Below are 19,931 nucleotides of genomic sequence, written 5' to 3' on the forward strand. Positions count from 1 at the left end.
TATTATAATTAAATAATAACTGTGCCAGCCTACCCCTGATAGGAAAGGCAATGCATTCTCAGTAAACAGAAATAAAGTGTGTTTTGTTTTGGTCCAGTTTTAGTGTTGTGTTCATAAACATTCTCTGGCGACACCATTGTTAGTTCATTTCCAAGGGAGGAGAAATCCTTGCTAAAAATTGACACTCTGCTCTCTGAGCCTTGTAAAAAGACCATCACATAAACAAATCTCTTCTGGAGGAAGCCCAACCACAGTCAATCTTGCCAGATCTCCTATGAACTTTGATTCCATTTGAATCTCCTTGCTGTGGTGGAATAAATGGTTTGGGATTAGTTTGGCATTAGAAAGGGGAGAAACACCCAGAAAACAAGCCTTGAATCAGGACTGGTTCAGAGACCTCAGCCTCTTGGTTTAATTTCCAGTTCATTCATTAGGGGAGACTTCTTCATGAACTCTTAAAAAAAATCTGTGACCAGATTTGCAACTCTCCCTCCCCATACTGTAACTACAACCTAAGAAGATACTCTGGCTCGGGAATCTCGGGGTTGAGGTAAAGGTATGTTGTGTAGTAGATATTCTTGGAAAATCCTTTGAAATGTATAAAGCCAGATTCAATCAGGAAAGACAATATCTGCCAGCCTCTATGAAAATCAAACGAAGCCATGTTCTCTGCCCACGAGGCTCTCTTTCAAGAGTAAGCTTCCTCCAGCAAAGAGGCAGTTACTGACACAAACAAATATAAATGATACTTAATAAGATGGACATTCACTAAGAGTGTATTCAATGACTGAATGAATAATTTACTTATGATTTGCCCAAGCTAAGGGAAAGAGGGTGCTATGGTGGGAAGATGGAGGTGGGATGTTGGACTCACATAAACTTAAAGACATTCACAGGATCTTTCTTTAAAAACGGTAGAACTTGGCCTCTGTAGCACTGAAGAGGATGTTCCTGCAGCTTTCCTTAACAGAGGGTATTTTGGAGAAAAGAAAAGTTGCGACGCAGACTTGACTAAATTGTTTTCCATTCCCCTACTTTTAATACGTACAGACAGAAAAATAGACAGTCTCTTTCTGACGGCCTAAGTCATACCTGCCAAATCATCAGAGCGGCAGACTCGGCCTAGGAGAATGTGAGGTCGCCTTCTTTCATGATTGTTTCCAAAGTATTTTTTTTTTTCTTTTTTCAAGACCTCCTTCTTACTGTTTATAATGCAGAAAAGATTTAAAGGGCTCCACAGAAACAGAGCATTTACCTTATTTTACGTGGTGTTACAAGGAAGGAGATTTCCGGTCCGTGTAAGAACAATTTTCTGATAGAGTACGGTGTGTCATCTCCCTGTTACAGAGTATATTTGGACAGATATGGCCTGGCGTTTTTAGGAAGTGTTGGACCTGGTGTCTTGCAATTCTTTCAATCTACTGAAAATCTGGTGTTTATTTCTCCGAAGTGTCTCATGACTGACCAAGTAGATGAATAATTGCCCCTATGAATTGATCTTTAGTTACTCTCTTTAACACTGATCCTTTTGGAGCATCTGATGGGACCACATTATTGAGCTCATATCCTCAGTTTTGAGAAAGGTTGTTCCCCAAAACCAGGACAATCTAGAAAGGAACATGGGAAATTACATTGACTGTTTCTGAGAGAAGAATTTTGGAGGGGAATATTTACATCAGGTTCTCTGATGCCTGTACCACTTTCACTTTTCTGGTCCTAATAAAATTTTTTAAAATTCTTAGGACAAAATTAAATCGTATCCATTATTAATTGTATTTATTGTTAACTGCATGTATTGTTAACTGTATGGATGTATCTATTGTTAACTGTTAACTCCTAACTGTACGTTAACACATACCTCTCCCTGCCCACTTTGGCAGAATGACTTGCCAATGTATGTAGCAGAATCACACACATACCTGTAGAGTGTCCTAAATACCCACAAACTTGCTAATTACTTGTTATAATCTCCTTAATGGGCCTAATCCTTCATGTGAGTCAGCTGGTATAGATTTAAGTTAGGTACGTTAACCCTAGAACACATTTCCCCAAATACTTAAATCTGAAAAGGAATTTGCTTCCTTGGTAAGACTTGGTTGAAAAGCATGGATTTGTGAGCAAGACTGAACTATTTATATCATTGATACTTATGACCATCTTATAAGTGGTTGTGAAATTTAGGTTTCTCTTCTGTCTGCATGAAATGGTCATCTGGGACTCTGTCCTGTATTCTGGTATTGGTGGTTAGAGGGACTGTTGCTTTTTCAAGGAAGCTGCCATACTTCTTATAAGGGGGTGCTACACCTTCAAGTTGGAGACATGCTTTGCACATTCAGTACGTGGTGAAAAAGTATGAGAGAGGAGTTGACATTGAGATGGTTGTGGGTGTGTGTGACATGAAAAAAGAGTCTTGAGCTACTTTTCTAGTTTTAGACATAAATTAATATTGGACTCTAATTAAAACCTTTCAGTTAGCTCAAAGAAGAGTGGGTACCGTGACATTTTAGAAGATGGTTTCAAAATTATGGATTTGGGGGTTCTTTTCTTTTATTCTTTAGGCTGGTCCTCTAAAAATGAAGCAAGGATTTATTTTTTCCTCGAGGAGAAGCAAATGAGTGTTATTACAAAATGAATCTAAAGTCTTTCTCTGCCTCAGGAGGGATGCAACATTCACAATTTCCACTTAGGTGTCTGCTTTCTCCACCATCCTCCCTCCAGGTCTTTTGCTGTTGGGTCCCCTCAAAACTAACATATACACTTCATCTTTAACTTCAGACAATCAGAGTCACAGTCAACTGGGATATTGTGATGAACAATGTACATTTTATACACACGGTGTCATAATAATTTAAAATGTCATCTTAATCTATTTATGATCTTCTAATGACTGAAGTGTTTTACAGTTTGGGGGATATTTTATAACTGAAGTTTTAATGGCTGACTCACTAACACCTGGCTGTCTGGAATGCTTTTCTTTCTCCCAGTTAGGCATTTAAGTGTGTTTCTGGAAGGCCCAAGGGGTGGAATGTGACATGCAAGCTCTTAAAAGGAGGAAAATTAGTTCTTGATACCTTAATGATCAGTCAGGTAAAGGTTTGCATACTTAGATTAATGCTCTTAAGTGGAATAGCTTGATTAAGACGCTTGGTAGGTATTTATTTTTCCTTTAAACATCCTTCTATATGAGATTACAGAGGGAAATACTGCCCAACCCTTTAAAAAAAATCTTAGATTTTGCACAAGTAAGAGTTTTTCATGTTCTAACTCTCTCTGTCATTGACTTCTCTATCCTTCATTGGTTTCCAAGACAATCAAGTAACTTCTTTATTGAGAGTTTACTATGTATTCTTTCTTTTACTGGGCTAAGATACATATACAAATGCATACCTGTTGACATACAGGTTCTTGTCCCTGGATGAGCATACAGTTGCTTAAAGAAGACCAGAAGTATATGCGTGAGAATGTCAGTGAACCGTACAAGCCATTGTGTAATTAAGCCCATAGCAGGCCCCTGGTGGATGTTTACTAATGACGATAGTGGCACTAAATTATCTGGCACAGGCCAGGAGAGGTCAATACAAGGTTGCCCAGCAGCTTGCATTAAGCAGTCACGGAGATAAGGCTACATTTTAGTTCTTCCTATTTGTGCAACACATATATACAGGCTTCAAGTGCCCTGCCCCATGTAATTTCCATAGTAATCATGGAAGGAATTAACGCTTATATTTATATCCACCGTTTTTCTGAAGAAGAAACGAAGGCTCAGAGCCATAAAATGACTTGCCAACCAAGCTCACATAGCTGGGGAGGTGGGAGTGCAGATTCTGGAACCCAGTCTTCAGGATGCTATCTGCTTTTTTCCCCATATTGCTTCCAGGTTCAGGGTTCCTAGCCGAGTAGCTTAGGGTCAAATTGTTGCCTATTTATAATAGATAATTTGCCTGAAATGTCGCTGGATGTGCAGTATCTCTGCTCATGTTATAGCTGGGGATATAACGGCCAATCTGTGTACATTTGTTTCCAATGAAGATTGACTAGACTGATGAAATAATGATAGGCTTCACTTTCATTTTTATCAACTAATGGCATTCCTGGTGACAAGTCCCCATGATATTCTTCTGTGACTCCTGCTTTCTAGGTAGATTGGACTGATGTTCCTCACACAGTCCTGCTTTGACTGACATCAGAAAGCCTTTTGTGACAATTGCCTTGTGGGTTCACCATTGGACACTTAATATAGAGAAGTTCCATACCCTGTCCCCACGGGGCATTAAGATGGCACAGACATTACTAAACATGGTTGCTTCACCTCTTTGAATGAAAGTCCATCGAAAACATTGGAAACCAGAGAATTGGGACTGCTGTGCTTGCAAATTTGCAGAAAGGGAAAACAGACTGTGTTTTTATCACTGTGTATCTTTAGGCAAATATGTTCATCTGTCTCCCTAGCTCTGTGTCTGTGAAATGAGAGCATAATGCTTGCCGTCTGTTTTTTTTGTGGGATTGGTGAGACGACCAAAAAAGGTAATTTTGTTGAAACATTTAGAAAAGGATTATACTAAGGGGGTCTCCTGTTTGTATTGATGTCATTTCAGACTTTACTCCTAAATATCTTCTCAGTGGTACCATATAGGTGATTATAGGTGATTTGGCCTATGTTGGTGGCATCATAATTTAGCTTTTACAAGATTCTTTGAGTTTCAACAAGCATGTGGTTTGGCTCTTCAAGTTCAGGCTCTAGGGAGATAGTTATTAGGGGTTAGGGGTCTTTGTAATTAGTCAAATTAATGAGCCGATGGCCGCATGTGGCAGGGTCACCTATGATTTCTGCAGACATTGTAGAAGATTTCCCATGTCACCTTATCGCTTAGATACATGATTCCAGCTGGCGTGTGAAAAGTGATCAAGTGACCATCTACCCCTCATTTATCTCTGAGAAGTAACTTGTCACTCACTCATGTCATTCGCTCATAATTAGATAGTTCACATTCATGTTCTCTGTTATTGGGCATGGTAGCCATCCTTCAGCCAGACTGCTACATTTGGGGGTTGTTCTGGTTTTTGTTCTTAATAAAGATCCTTTGCGCTTCTGCAGTAAATACACCTTAGTCTAGGAGAGTTCACAAGCATGGGTGGGTGTTCTGCTGTCAGTTGTTCAGATGTTTGCTCATCAATCCATGTAGCAATCTCTTGGGGGGAGAAACTTACTCTAAACCCAGTATCAAGCTCTTGGGCCAAAGACCCAGGTGAACTCTGTTTCTTTTGTGTTCATCTTTCCAAGAGCTATAGGTTAACTTGGATAATCCTCAGTTTCTCTTTTTAAATTTCTTGATGAAACTGAGAGAGCTCATACTGGAAATTCTTCGGTTTGTTAATTGCTCCAGACCTCATACACATAGCTCTTAGGAAAAAAAGAAAGTAGCATTGCTCATCTAAGTGTTTACCTTTATACTAGTGAAGTCACCTCTTGGTATCTGTCTTTACCCTTCCCAAAGAACTTATAAAATGTTTTATCTGCTTGCCTAAGCCTTAGGCTTTATCCGTATATTTTAGCCTCAGACTTTAATTTGTCCCTGTCCCTGACCTGGTGAACATTCTTATCAATAACTTGTGAGGAGCTAGAAAGAGGCCTTGCTTGTTAACTTTCAAAATACAAAGTTAGGGAGGTCAGGACATACCAGAGGTTTTAGATCATAGTTCTAAGTGGTCTCAGCAAGCTAAAACATTGCCTGTCACCTACGAGACAAAATTTAATATAGAACTGTAAGTTTGAAGTCCAGCTTCCTATTTAAAAAAATCAATTATAGGAGTATGTGCTTGAAAGGTCTAGCTTGGTAGTGTTTCACATCAAAAGCATTGGGATATTTTACTTGACTAAGATTTGATGTGTACCACACCATGGGATATAGCTTGGAAAGGTATTGCCAATTTGGGTGTAATGGAGGCTTTGGGTCCTAATTTTCCAAAGTGAATGTCTTCTTGAGTTCTGCACAGTTCACACACCATCTAGAGGACTACATTCCGTTCAGGGTTTCATGTTTTAAGAACAACAGGACAACTAATGGAGAGGGACCACGAGATGGACCAGGCTGTTGAGTGTTATGTAAATACTTGGCCTAGAATAGACGAGATTAGGGTGACACATAGAATCTTCTTTCCGATAGTTGAAGCAGTATCACGTGGATGAGTGTTGCTCTAAGGACAAAGCTCGGACCTTCGGGTTAATGGTACAGGGAAGGAAGTTCTGGTACAATGTAAAAAGGAACTTTTAATAAGGGATCTTAGTAAACAGAATGAAGGGCTGCCTTGCACAGAAGTGCATGCTGAGTGTAGTGGAAGGGCTGAGACCAGAGCAGGAGGGCCATTTTAGCGAGGGGGTGTCGACGAGACACCTGTAACCTTGTGGGAAAATGGACAGGCCAGCCTCACAGCAAGGATCCTTTCTGACTCCGATTCACTGTTGTGCTGAGAATTTCAAGGTTTGCTCAAGAATTTTCAGGCATTCCCTTGTTTATATTCAGTTGGTCACTCAGAATTCTAAGTTAAGAAATCGCATGGTCACCAACTTGGATACCAAGCAGAGTTTGATTTTCTAAAGTTTGAGCAATCTTTCAGTGTCTTCTTGGACACTGCCCCCTCTGTGGTCATGCCCTCTGCTTTCCTTCTACAGTGGTGGGACGGATATGCACGGGTCAATTCCACCTCTCCTCCCTTGTACCCCTTAAAGGGCTTATAGCCAAAAATGCTAACAGAAATAATAGCATCCTTATTGTCTCTCACCCCCTCCCTTTGCTTAAGCCATCTGTGCCCCTCAGTCCCCACCTTCAGATTCACTCTTGACTCTTAGTCTTCTCCTTGCACTTACTTAAACCTTACCCTTCTTCCAAAGTACAGCTCAATCCCATTTTCTTCCTAAACTCCTCTCTTTGTTAACCTTCACTTGTGTCTTTTCTTCAGGCCCCTATATATCTTAGGAATTACCCAGTATAGTGCTTAATCGTTCTCAGATTTTCACGTCTCTTAATTTTTTCTCCCCCTCTCCGTGGTATATAATTTGAGATCAGGGGCTTAGCCTTACTTAGTACTCTGTTAATACTTGTTATTGACTTACTGATTGGACTGCAGATATGATCACAAAAGAGAGCCCACCGGCTAGAAAGGATTGTACCTTGACTCTGGTTTCATTAGTACAAGGTCAAAACTAACCAATTTATTTAAGTACCAGAAGTATACAGTGCTGTATGAATCCTATTAATGTGTCAAAAAGCTACTAGTTTACTTATTATGATGACATCCTTTTAACCCTACCCGCCCCTTGTCCTTCCTGCGTGGGGCTCAGACTGCACATTTGGAGGAGGTTCCTAGAAGGTTGTACAGCAAAGCCATAGGCTAGAGTTCCACTCCTGCAGGTTCATTCAGATGGTAGAGAATTTTTTCCCCAAGTCACTGGTTTCCCTTTGCTGCAAAGTGTGTTCCAAGATTAATCTCCAGTTTAGAGATATTCAAGGGGTTAACTTTGACTCCTTCACCAAACCCAACTGTTTAATGTTTTTAATGGCGTAGTGTGTTAATAGCCATACAGCTGCTGTTTCTCAGCTTCTTCCTTTATTGAGTTAGGCACCATTTAGGAGGCTGAGTTCAAATTGTAAACGAATTATTTTTGCATATGGGTCAATGGAAATGTAATAAAGTTTATTAAAACTGTATATTGGACCGAGGAGTGCTGTTTCCTCTCATGGATATAAACCAACCTCATTAGGCCAACCCATATTAACTGAATCATGGGGAAGAAAACATTTCTTGTCATTTAAGGAATATTTTGGTTCAACAGATGGTGACTAGCAGTTTTTCTTACTTGTGAATTTATTTGCGTATGCATACATGAACGATACCTAGAGATCCTCTAACCCGTCCTGCTTATTTCAGTGCCTAGTATGGTTTCCTGGCATGAAGTAGGAACTCAATAGAGTTGTCAAACGAGGGAGTGCAGTCTCGGGTGCAAAGGTGTGGAGAGATGTGTTAAGAGTCATGCAGTTGGTGACGGGCAGAACCACCGCAGAGCGGGGAGCTCTTAGCCCAGTGTTCTTATCACTCCACTGAACTGCCCTCCATTGATTCATTGCCTGTGAAATGTCTTAAATGTTCCACAGATACCTTCTGCTTGTTCTCATGGCAATCTCAGTTTATGTTGCAATAAATGTTATCTTCATCCCAACTGATTGACGAGTTCTTAAAATAACAGTATTACCAAGGTTCCCACTCAGATTGTAAATCACCAATACTCCACTCTTTGGAAAGCATTCGGATGGTCAGCCAGTATTTCAGATGTAGCTCAGGTGGCCCAGTTGCACTTGGAGGTATTTGAAGGGCCTTTTACGAGACAAGAGTTCAGTGTTGGTTATTGGAGACCTCGAAGCAGGATGCGGGTGATCTGTGATAGAAGACCCAGACTCCACGACATGAATATTCCTCTGTAGATTTGGAATGAAACCAGGAGAGAACTAAGGTGGGCCTGCTTTACTGGCCCTGAGTGACAGCAGTTGGGAGGAGCAACCCTTTTGGATAGCAGAACAAGTGTGGAGATGTTCATTCCAGCTTCCTTGTGTCAGATTCACTGGCAAGTAGGCTGTGAACCTTTGGCTGTGGCTGGAACCATTCTGTCTGTCTGGGGGCCTCTTGTTTCTGTCATTCTTCCTGGAAAGTGGAAGGCAGGACTATAGGCAGCTGGTTAGGACTGGAGCCCTGGTGACTTCTGAAAGTTATAACAAATGGAAGTCATTATCACCATTGCCCCCCTTTACCTTTGTGCTACTTGAGGCAGAAAATGATTTTTTTTTTTTCTCCCCCAGTTTGTTTTGGAGTCTTTCATCCAGAGAGAAAGGGATTAGCCTATGGCTACAATAGAGCTTTCAGGGCCTTTTGGCGTGCTGCAGATGTTTACTTATCCAGGTACAAATAGGTAAAAGCACATAGTTAAAGCTCCCAGCTGCAAGGTCACTTACCTTTTTAAAATTCAGCCGCATGTGCCGATGGAAGGCGAGGGCTTGCTGGTATGAGCCATTAACTGCCTGTCGTACGTAACCTCGCCTTGTCTTACACACAGCTGCGTGCGAGCGGCTGGTGCCTGCAGCCAGCCCACCATGCATGCCTTGCGAGCAACAAAAGCAGTTTAACTTGTGATCGCTGATCATATGATCCACTTACAGGGTGCAGGCTCAGTCAAGTAGAACTGGTAAATCATTAAAAATGCGCCTCGGCGCTGTGCCTGCGGAGGAAAACATCCTGCTAACATCCCCCCAACTCCACCCCCAACCCCCAACCAGTTAGCCACGTGGGGAAGGAGCTGGTACTAGCGGTACTAGCTGCGTGTTGGAGGAATCCCACGTCGCTGTAGCCTAACGTGGTGGTGGGAGATTGTCGACTGCTTGCAAGCAGCATGGGAGCGGAAGACAGGAAGACAGAGACCATCTGAAACGGTTGCCATCCTCTCCCCTTGTCCTCATTAACTCGACCTACGCGAAGTGCCCTCTGTGTGTCAGGCTGGGTCCTGGGGCCTAAGTTACAAAAATGGGAGAAGAAATGGACTCTGGCTTAGGAGACTCACAGTGCCAAGAACTCAATTCACCGCCAAGCGCTTTGACACAGGCATCTGCCAAGCAAGCGCCAGGCAGCCCTTAGAGGTCCGGGGAAGCCAAAGAGGAGGTGATGCTTGAGTTGGACCTTGAAGGATGTGTAGAATTTCGTCAAGGAGACATCTGCTAGAGGGAGCAGCTTGAGCCGTGCTATAATGCCTTACTTTCTAGAATGCGTTCCTCTATGAAAAACACATTTCTACTCAATTTCTTAAAAGCCGTCAAAAATTGTTCTGTGACTCCATGGTGGAGGGTCCAATGAGTCTTCCCTTCTCATCTCCTTCTTGTATTGCTATCTAATTGCTTCTGGCCTCAAGTTATCCAACTATATCAGAAATCTTCTGGGAAGAGACCCTATCTCCATAATGTTCTTGATTTTCCTTATAGCTCCAGAAATTTTGGGAGTGTATTGTTCCTAGGCAACCCTCCTTTTGTTTTCTAATCAGTCAGAGAAAAGCCAAAGCCAAATTGCCATAGAATAGGCAATGGGACTTAGAATGTACCAGATAAATGTTCCTCCTACATACATACCAGAATGTCTGCTGTTGAAGGAAGGGAGAGGGAAGAGCCTTTTATGAGCATGTGCGCCATATGTGTTATATACATTATGTGTGTCCATATGTTCTGAGATATTCCAGTCTCTCAGGAGTCCTGCAGTTCGCATGGTTGATACAACCTTAAAAAATGACTTGGACCTCAAGAGGCCCTGGAGAGTAGATTTAATAATGTATTCATTCCTGTAGATGTGAGGCTGTGCCATTTTAGTTCATCCGGGTACTCCATCTGTTATCTTCCAAGTAATCAAGTAATTGCAGCCTTTAAATAGCTTCTGTTTGTCTTTCAAAGGGGTTAACCCAGGCCTAGAAGCCTGCCATATCGCCGCTAAACATTGGGAAGAGGACATTTATAGGATCTGTGCTCCTTTCCTTTTTCTAACTTGGTCTACTTGTACAGTGGTTATTTACAATGTCTCTGAACCATCCCTTCCTTTGGTGGAAACCTTCCCTGCAAAGACAGCTGTTCCTAAAGAATAACTTTCTGATTCCCCTCAGGACCATTGTCTGGGGGCCAAAATTCACTAAATACAGAATTGGAGGAATTCCTTGAATCATGGCTCTTGAATCTGGTGTCCTATTCTAAAATACTATAAGAGTGGCCCTTTGGCTGGTTGTGGGGATGAATGGTCTCGACCTTTAGAAGGATGTCCATCTCCATAGTATAAAGAAACAGAGACCTGGAACTCAAGCTTTATAGGATTACGAGTCATCAGGCTTTATAGGATTACGAGTCAGATAAAGTGGGTCAGTTTACTCAGCTTCCCGTTTACATCTACATAAAGAAAATAATACTTCTCATCTCCTCCCACCCCCAACTCAACCTGCAAAGAAATGAGAGAAGCTCTAAATCTATTTAAAAACCAGGAGGAGGAGTTATAGCATATTTGGTGTGAAAGGTCTATTATTATCTCTTCCTAGTACAGAGGTGGTATTTAGTGGCAGAATTGAGAATAAATAAATGTGTGTTTTCATTAAAAACTGATATATGACTAATGATATGCCTATGAACATTTTTTGTTTGGTGGTATTTTAAGAGTTGTGAATTTTTATAATTACAAATAGACTATGATGGATAAACAGCAAGGTCCTACTATATAGCACAGGGAACTATATTCAATAACCTGTCATAAACCATAGTGGAAAAGAATATGAAAAAGAACACACACACACACACACACACACACACACACACACATATTTGAATCAGTTTGCTGTACAGCAGAAACTAACACAACATTGTAAATCAACTATTCTTCAAAAAAAATAAATTAAACAAATTAGACTATGAGATCCATGATCATCACATATGGGGTGCCACGCATAAGGGGAGAGACTTGTTTTGTTTTGAAATCTAGAAAAGTCATACAGCTACTTATGCAGGCACTCAGGCTGATGGCACAAAATTTAAACTCAGGCTATCATGACAGAAGAATAGAGAGAGTGCAGCGCGTAAGTGGGGAGGCATTTTAGAACGTTAGGATATTATTATCATGGATCTTGGCAGGAAAGCAGGCAGGAAGGCTGTGTTTTACCCTGGGCAAGTCATCAATTCTTGCGAAAGGCACTTGGCTTCTTTTTCTCATCTGTCTAATAGGGATGTTAATATCTTTCCAGCTTACTTCACTTGTGGAAATCAAATGCTGTACCAGGTACTCTGGCTTCCTCCTTGTCCAGATGAAATCTCTTCCATCGTTCAGCCACTCCGCTATTTTGTTTGGACTCCTTCTCGGAGCACTTTCTGCAATCCCTCCTGTTACTGCAGTTGTTGACTTATCGTATTCACTCCCACTTGACTGTAAGCTGCTTCAAGTCACAGCATGGTTTGCTCCTCTCAGGATGGTGCAAAGAACTGGTGCTTGAGTCAGGCTGTCTTGGGAATACAGAATCAGAGTGGAACTCCAGGGACTCGTGTTTTCTCAGTGAGACCACTGTGGATGTATCCATCTCCTCCATAGAGTTGTTCTGGGAATTAAATAAAATGGCCTGTGTGAGTGTGCCTAGTACATACTAGATGCTCAGGAAACAATGGCATCTTTCCTTCCTTTCTTTGAACATAGTGGCAACTTAATACATGTTCTGGACCAATTTATTGTAAAATTTGAAGATGAGATGGAAATCCATACTTTTTTTCTTGTTAACATGTTCAGGAGAAAGATGGCCCTGTGCTTAGAGTTATATTGAATTTTTTTTTAATTACAGCTTTAAGTGTTGATATCAAGTATTATCGAGGTTTACAGAAGACATAATGCAAACTTTATTAAGTTATTATCCTTGTCAGTGAAATGAGTGCATTTTTTCTAATCGGTATCTTCTGCAGTTACAAACAACAAGGAAATAACTCTTGCTGGTTACAGGAAACAGCTTATAAATTTTTACATACATGTGAGAGGAATCACTTGAGATCCTAAACTGCCAAGAGGAATAATTAGGAGCCACAGAACAGATCTTGGTAATGTGACAGCAGCTTCTAAAACATCCCACAGGATACAGAAGCGCAAGCTGGCTTGACCTATATCTTTAATAATACAGACCATTGCCCTTGGATTGAATCTAAAGGGTAGGACCAAGCGCTTGCTTCATCATGTTTTAGGAAATATTGCCAAAGTTTATTTATGAATTCTCCACACAATGGCCTCTTGCTTTGATTATGAACCGACAGAGCTCCCTAAGTAGCAATTCAGCATGCAAAATTAAAAGCAAAAAAATCCCAAAACCAAAAACAAAAAACCCAAACACAACCACCGCAGAACATAATTTCTTATATTCTGTCATGCTTGGCAAAAAGTATTATGTAAGTCCCAACTTAGACAAATGGCTATGTTAACAGTAGAAATAACCTTTTGTTTAATTAGAAAATAGGAGCTATATGGGACAATAAAAATGGTTACTGCTGCCCTCCATCACTGTTTAATAAATATGATTGCACTAGAGATAATGGTAAGTGTTATTTATTTGTGCAATATCACAGACTTGGTAATTGTTCATGGTGTTGATAGTTATCCTGTGTGGGGGTCATAGTAGTTTCAGAATTTGTTTCCTTTGATCCAAGAAAAGAAAATAGCAAGTTGTTGACATAAAATGCCCCTGGCTTCCCTAGGCCAGAATAATGTCTCTGCATATTTTGAGCCCCTCTGTTGCAAGGGCGAAATCTCTCTGGTGGTGTCTGGTGCATACTGAAAACTGGTAGGTTATTTTGAACTGGCTCTTTTTTTTTTTTTTTCCAGAGCACCCTCAGGTCCTCATGGAACATACTTCTCTGCAATGCCATTTCATGTTCAGTTCATATTTCCCAGCATAACTAAATTTAGTAGGTTTGCTAGAGGGAAGAAATGGGGCAAAGTTTATCACCTGAGGATGTGTTCATGGGAAGAGGAAAATCTCCCTGGTATTCCCTCTTGAGAACCAGCATATGGGATGAAGATCAGACAGAATTTCACAGCATCTGTTTTGGTCCCTTCCCGGGGGGTGGTGGGGAGAAAAGGCTGGAGGTGTTGGCCAGATTTCAGGGTCAGTTCCATTCTGTGTTTTACTATGAAAACCCGAGTTGGGTAGACTGGACGTGTATTTTGGGTCATCAGGCTAGATTTATTTCATCGCACATGGCAGTTCACACTTGGTTTCTTTTTTTTTGGGGGGGGGTTCTGTTTTCTTTCGTGTTTTGTTTGCTGGGGTAGATGCTCCATTTCCTGCCTTTTAGAAAAAATGGTTGTGGTTTGTGATGTTGGATGATTTATTATTATGGCGACTTAAGGATTTTTCACTCTTGACTTTGGCGAATGTGAGATATTTCCTCAGACGCCTGAGCTAGCGTTCGACTCTTTTTATAACAGAGAAATCCACAACAATGAGATGTGGCCCAAATTTGTATAGGAGTGTTTGTGCAATCGCCTATTTCTGTGAATCCTAATAATGCTTTCTAGAAGGTTTCCACAGACTACCTTTATAAAAATATAAACGGTGTGTCAAAAAGAAAACACAACACGACAAAACCCCTTTCTTCACACAATTTATTTTAAGCTTCAGAATCCCTGAAAATCCCCAATCTCCTTTTTGCAGTCTGGTTCCCACTCTACAACCCCTCATCTCCCCCGAAAGAAAGAAAAAGGCATTTCTTCCAGGGAAGGATAAGTTGTGGGCTGGTGCTTGGCAACAGCATTCCTGTGCTTTAAGTAGCTGCAAGCCCCCCTCGCTGAACTCTTTGATGTGACTGTCAGGGCAGATTTATTTTGTTTTAGCACATTGTCTGCTTGTCCAGATGTATCAGGAGATAAAAAGGAGTCATGTTTACACTCCTCCCTTGTTTTTTTTTTTTTTTTTTCTTTTTTTTTTTTTGGAGATGTAATTAAATCGTGTTTTTGATGAGTCTTGGGGAGCTCCAGTTGAAGAAACAGGAATTGGCTGGAGTCAAGGGAAAGGGGAAAACTCACCAGGCAGAATGAGCACCTGATTTGGTCAGAAAATAAAGCAGAAGGACCAGCTGGCTTGGTGCTGTGAAGCTGGAGGTTTTGTTCTGATTCTTTCCTTCCACTTCTGTGGACGTTCAAGCAAGAGGAGGGGAGATAGCCCTCCAGTGCTCACCTTCTAGTGCTTTCTATAAAACCTTTCAGTCTGTAGTAGTCTTTCTTTCTTGCTGTTCACAGGCACATACAGAGGGCTTTAACTCTCTCCTTCTTCCCTTCCTCCCTCCCTCCCTCCCTCCCTTCCTTCCTTCTTTCCTTCCTTCCTTGCTTTCCCTTTCTCTCCCTGTCTCTCCGCCTGTCCCTCTCTCTCTCACTTACTGGGTAGTAAGTCTGTGGTAGATAGCTGCCACTTTAAACCTAATAAAACTGTTGAACTCCAGTGATCTTGAATAAACAGTTCTCCATTGGTCTGGGTGAGTAGAATTCCCTCGGAGAGGGATTGCCACATCTTATTTTCATTGTTTTGTTTCTTTTGGTTATCAGGGGGGTTTTTTGTTTTGTTTTTTAATGCTCACATTTAGTAACACCACCCTGAGCTCTATTAATGACCCGCAGTGAGCAGTGACAAGCAGGGCGCCAACATTTAGGACTGCTGAGGCCCTGCCCTCAGCGGCTCTAATCCGCAGCTCTGAAGCACTCCATTTGCATCCCAAATAGGTTACACCGCAGCACCCCCTTCTGCCGATGGAGCCCTGTGACAGGCGGCCACACTACAACTCAGTTTTCTCTCCTGATGACAGCCCCTTAGGACCCTCAGGCAGCTTTCTCTGGCCTTCCCAGCCCTTTCCTGCGAGCCCTGGAGGAGCCAGAAGGACAGTGATCCCGGAGGCTCCCCTGCACTCCTGGGGTCAAGCCCGTGTCGTGTCTTTATTCGGATTAAACATTGTATTACTCATTCATTAGGGGAAAAGGAAAAAAGAATCATTAATTGAAGGACAGAGACAGGTATAACAAAAGGAAAGCTGAGAAAGCTGGTGCTACCTGGGATCATTTGTGGCCAGGCACCCTCCAGCGCGGGCCCCAAATCTTTGACTGATGTCACTTGAGTACATCTTGGAAACTGCAGGTTTCGCATCTGTAGGGCCAGCCTGAAGTACAGGAAAGAGGTTCCCTTTGTGTGTTTAAAACTGCCTTTAGATGACTCCTTTTGCATAAGCCTACCTTGTAACTTAAAGTCCTTTCACGGGTGGGGAATCATCAGGGCTCTGCTTGAAATGCACATGGGAAATTATGGTGGCATTGGGGGCACTGTGGGTACCATCTTTTTCCACTTTTAGGAGCTCTGTTTGTGGGGGGGAGGCCACTTCGGAGGGCAGTGTAGAGGGTGACTTAGTCTGGGAAGATGTGTGCTGTTGTTACCCTCAGCTCTTGGAGCCTGGGGAATGCTGTTTGTTCAGGGTTTTTAATTCATTTATTTCACCATCTAAGTGTTGATTGAGAAACTGCCTCGAGCCAGACTTTTAGGAGGTGAGGAATTCTGCCCTCAAGACGCGAACTGTTTAGGAACATCACTCAAATGTGCTAATAAGTTATAATTACAAACTGTGATATGTCCCCCGAAAGAAATATTGGGTCCTTGGAGGTATGTGTAAAGGCGATGTCAGAGAAATCTTTTTGACGTAGTGGTGCATGAGTTGGTAGTTGAAAGGTAAGAGGGTTAACTAGGCAAAAAATCTTGGTGGGAAGAGGTTAGGAAGAAAGACCAGGCTTGTGCAAAGACTGTGGGTGGAATGGGGCCTAGCACACTGAAGGAACAGGAAGAAGGTCACAGTGGGAGAGGATGAAGGGAGGGATGGGCTGGAGAAGTAGGCCAGGGTCAGGGCAGAGGGCCTTTTGAGCAGCAAGTGGTGATTTTCACTTATCCCAAAGCAAGGTAAATCATAACGTGGCTTTTAAGCAGAGGGGAGGCACGATCACATTTTGGTTTTAAGAAGATGGTCTAAGGATGGTCACTTTGGGTAGGACACTACACCCCTTTGCCAGGAACTGTGTCTTCTCTAAAGCAAGGTCACCCAGTTGGTTGAACTCTACAGGAATTCTCTGGTGGAGGTGAGGATGGGAGGAAGAGGGGCTGATTTTAGAAAATCCAGTGGAATTTGCTTCATACTGGCTAAATCATAGGCCCACATTCCCGAGTGAATCTTTTTAGAGCCCTTTTGCTCTTGGCCCTTTGTAATCATCCAGACTGCATGTCTTCGTCGTGTTTCTTACCACAGTGTCGTTAACTTTTCTGTGAACTGGTTATGAACGTGCAGTTGCGGGATAAACCCAGGAGCCGCGGGGAGTCAGGCTTGGGTTTCAGTGGCCGTGATTGTCTTTCAGAACCTTAGGAATCCTAGATTGGGGGAAAGGGAAAGGAGGGCTTGTAGAACATGCAGGGCTTTGCTGTCTTGAAATGGTACAAAATATAGCTGATACTGTAGAATGGAGTTAAGAAAAATGGTGGAAAATGTTTTACTCGATTTCTCATTTGAGAAATAACCCCCAAACATCTTTTTTTCTTCTTTCTTTTGTTTTTAAGTTTCTTTTTTTTTTTTTTTCTTCCTTCTCTACGCCTCCCCCTTCCTTTCATTTTTAATTTTTGGCATTTGGACCATCCTAAATATTACATATACCTAGAATGGAGTTTACCGCTGGGGTAGGTTCATGCATATTTTGTCAGTGACTAAATCCTGCTAGACTACAATGTGTTCCAAGAGTTGAAGACTAAGATTTTAGAGGCTCGTGGTAGTATTTCTTTAGGAAATAAATCTGTGAGTCAGTTTTGCATTTTCCTTTGGCCACAGGGAGCATAAGGCTGCTAGAATGGTTAGAAATATTGCACAGGACATAAGACTTACTGATTATGATACTTGGTTAGTCATTTTTCATGTAGTACTGTCTCACATATTTGGGTGTGAAATCCCTCCAGGAAATAGCTTTACACATACACGTTTAGTTGAATGAAATTTCTGATGTCAACAATTATTGATAGCATAAAACAAATTAAAAAAGCCTTTTTCATGAGTAGCTCTGTGAATGATTATCAGATAATTTTGAAAAAAAAAGAAAGGAATAAAGATGTTTGGGGGTTATGTCTCAAATGACTTTGCATCCATTAAACCATTTTCTATTATTTTTCTTGACTCCATTCTACTATAGCAACTATATTTTGTAATCTAAAGCATGAGTATTGGGAAAGTTAATATTTAATAATGTAGGGGTAAAATGTTCACATCTAGAGAGTAATGAGTATTCAGTGTTCTTGGCTGTTCATATAGATAGGCATCTGTTTGCTGCTGCTTGGGATAACATACCACAGAATGAAATCCTTATCTAGAAAGGCTCACAAATGGGCGATTAATATTAACTTTACAAAGAAAGACTGTGTTTGGAACTTGAAGCCTTTTATATACTTACGCCGTCCTCTGCAGTTCCCATGCGTGGATACATCTGCACACACAGATTGCTAAGTGTCAGCATCCAAGCTACATGGTTTTTCTTCAGATTTTAGCTATCCTGGTGTAGACGTTCAGAGCATGTGGGCTGTAGCCCAGAAGACTTTCAGTAGCCTAACAGAACATTCACATCTATCCCACTTTGGTCATCGTAGTGGGTGTTGAGTTTCTAAGCAGAGAATCCTTCCTGCTTCCTCTGGGTCTTTATGAGGGTGTAAAACTCTAATGTAGTAGCCAGTTCTAAGTCCACCAAGGTCCCGGTTTTACGTATGACACAGATCTTCAGGGACTCACCCATGCTACCTGAGCCCAGTGTCCTCATCTGCTAAGACAGCAATGAACTTGAATTCTTGACTGTATTCAGGGCCATCCTCAACATGACCTTTAGAAAGAGGTAAAAAGAGGGCTGAGTGACAGAGTGACAGGAAAATGCCTTTGGAAAATAAGAGAGGTACATAATTTATTATTTACGTAGTGTAGGATTAAAACTTTTTAGAGTGTTGTTCCTGTAGCACTTCTCTGTACTACTCTTTCATAGTAGTCACCTGTTTTCTTGTGGTGTTATCTGTTCCGCGTGTGGACAAAATAGGAATAATGTCTCATCCCAGTGACCAGTAGCTACTTGACACATGCTAATTAGAAATTAAATATCTAATTCCTGACTTATACAGGAAATATTAAACTGATTTTAACTTTATGCTACTGACATGTGTATGTGTGAGGAGGTGGGGTAGGAGGATGGGGTGTCATTATTCCAAATGTCTATTGTGATGACTGGTGGTTCAGTTGTCAGTCTGTGTTTTTGGTCTCCTTTTTCCGTGTTGTACTATGACCCCAGCATCTCTCTCTGGCCCTTCCCTCATGCTGCTCCCTTTAGATCGCTGTAGCTTTTTTTAATCTTCTGTGGGATACCAAGCTTGTTAAAAAATAATTGTATTTTAAAGCTCTTTGGTGCCAATTGAGAGCCTGAAAAGTTTAAAATATATGATATCCAGAAGGCCTCATGGGAAGAACTTTCTGGATGTGGAGGCCTTCTGTTGATGTTCATGACGAATCAGAATTGGGCTATTGAATAATGGGTTCAGTTTTGCCCAGAGATGGTGATGAGATGTTTTGAATGTCTCTAGTATGCAGTGAGGGGCTCCAAAAGACTTACGTAGGAATTTGTCTGCTTTTGAAGGAGAATTTGCTCTTTTGGCCTTTAGGGTGTACATTACACTGTATTCTAGAACAGATTTATCTCTGGGGGGTCACCACCCACCTACCTTGAATCTGTAGTGCTCTGGGAGGCCAGTTGCTGCCCCAGCACTAGGAACGGACCACGATTCAGGCTCAGTTGAGCAGAGTGTTCCTTTTCCTGACCACAGAGATTCATTCAAGGAGGGACACGTAACCCAGCACAGGCCATGGATTCCCAGATTTTGCTTGGAACTTTCAGGCAACAGAGGTTCTTTCTATTGTCTTTGAAGATGGTCTCATGTAGATCCGAAGCTCCTGGTAAGTCACCCGGTGGAGAAACTGAAGCTGGCATGGAGGAGGACAAAGCTAAGAGATAGGAAGCCCTAATGATAAGTTTGAACACCTGGGTCCAACCATACCTGAAACTACGGACCTTTGGACTCCATAAAGTCCCTCCTCCCCATTTATTTTCCTAAAGAACTTTGAATTGGATTGTATCATTTTACAATCAAAAAGGTAATCTTTTCTTTCCAAACTGTTCAACAAGGGAGATTCTATAACCTACTCTGGAAATGTGTGGTCACTTGCCCCAACATAGTCATAACAGTCAAGAATTCTTCATTATATATGACTGCAAAGTCATTTTCTGACAGTCTCTCTGTAGTA

General features: G+C 41.6%; 1 protein-coding gene and 1 long non-coding RNA gene across 5 annotated transcripts in view; one reads left to right on the top strand and one right to left on the bottom strand.

The window, feature by feature from the left end:
- The window catches only part of LRMDA (leucine rich melanocyte differentiation associated), a 1,257,159-nt gene that overhangs the window by 984,444 nt on the left and 252,784 nt on the right, over nt 1-19,931 (top strand). The window lies entirely within an intron of this gene.
- Nucleotides 7,672-9,128, bottom strand: LOC116741490. Its single transcript, XR_004346178.1, has 2 exons — nt 9,003-9,128; nt 7,672-8,752 (listed from the first exon to the last, which is right to left on the bottom strand). It is a non-coding gene; the product is annotated as an uncharacterized LOC116741490 (long non-coding RNA).

This window comes from Phocoena sinus, chromosome 16 (genome assembly GCF_008692025.1).
Source record: "Phocoena sinus isolate mPhoSin1 chromosome 16, mPhoSin1.pri, whole genome shotgun sequence".
Taxonomy (NCBI): Eukaryota; Metazoa; Chordata; class Mammalia; order Artiodactyla; family Phocoenidae; genus Phocoena; species Phocoena sinus.